General features: G+C 38.3%; 1 pseudogene; it reads right to left on the reverse strand.

Annotated features, from left to right (window-relative positions):
• Positions 1 to 1,474, reverse strand: part of LOC119323722 — a 7,664-nt pseudogene that overhangs the window by 5,210 nt on the left and 980 nt on the right.

Consider the following 1,474-nt stretch of genomic DNA (forward strand, 5'->3'; position numbering starts at 1 on the left):
CGTAAAAAAACTGTAGACCTCTAACTGCAACAAATGATAAGCTAAATGGGCGCACCATACATGTCATCGTATCAATGCAAATCTTAAATACTATAGTATCCAACAGTAATCCACATCTTCCTTCCTTAATCCCCTTTCAACTCTCATTCATCCAATTTCAAGTTGCTCAGTGCAAAGTTAAAGTAGGGTAGCAAGGAACAATGTAAGAGAAGAATACTATTGCCAGTCACAAGCTAAAAGCCATTTTCTATTCACTACATTGGCATAATAGTTTAATTATGGCATAGCCTAATTCGATCATCAGATCCAAGTAATGGCTGCACATTACCAGTCCCTCCATCAAATATAGAATTTGGTCTTTTCAGGGATAATCCAAACATAGTTGAAACCAGTGAATTGACAGATATAGCTTTGAATTTATAATCACAAGTATAACAAAGTCAAGCTCCTCAGTTGAAAGGCAGTCCTGATTTCTATTCCAATTATCTGTTGATACGATTCATGCTAAACACGGATAAGATGAAAACCATAAATTAATTTTGTGATCATTACATGATTTCCTTTTCAAGAAAATTAGGTATTTTAACCACACATCAGAAACCTGCAACTTGAAGCAGGTGCGCAGTTATGTTTCTCAAGCACACATCTCAATGCATGCCAGCAGGTAGGTAATTATGAAAAGACTAATCCACAGGGCCTCGTCTAATTAAGCAACCATGGCTATCAATACGCCAGTGCTTTGGTCCAACACCATGCTACGGGCCCCACACTCACTACACTGATAGAATATGTGCACAACATGTGTTTGAGTCATCTGTATAGCATTTCGTGCCACCTTCCATGCAAAACATTCTAGCGTGCCTTCATAAAAATACATCACTATCTCAATCCAGATAGTCCTCTTCCTAGCCCATATCGCATATGTCCAAAAAGAAAATTAGTAATTACTGCAAGGATTATTCAAGTAGATAGTTGCTGGGTAAACATTTAGCAAAATATCCCTATTCCAAACGCTCACTGCTCTATCACAGGATAAATCTGGAAAGAAAAATAAATATGTTCCAGCCTAGCACCATCACCAACCTTCAGTGTGCTCCAGGTGTGCAGCAACATTCTATATGGGCTATTGTACTAACGTTATTTTACAGCATGTTGCAGCAAACAAACACCATTGTCCTCGGGTTATCACACAATTATCTGAAGTAGTAATTTACATGTCAAGTGCATCCATGGATCCACAACCACCAGGCATTGTTTTTTTTTTTTTTTGGCGAGGGCAGGCATTGTTTGCAATGCTTCAACAACACAACCACAGACCGAACGATAAATTCAAACTGAACCTTTAAGATCCGTATTTTAAGTTCTACTACGATTCATGCCCCAAAATTATTACAGCAACCGTATGCAACATATCTTCAAGCACGAATCGGATTTCATGAGACTGATCGCGATCAACAGAAGATTAGTGCACATA

This window comes from Triticum dicoccoides, chromosome 6B (assembly GCF_002162155.2).
Source record: "Triticum dicoccoides isolate Atlit2015 ecotype Zavitan chromosome 6B, WEW_v2.0, whole genome shotgun sequence".
NCBI lineage: Eukaryota > Viridiplantae > Streptophyta > Magnoliopsida > Poales > Poaceae > Triticum > Triticum dicoccoides.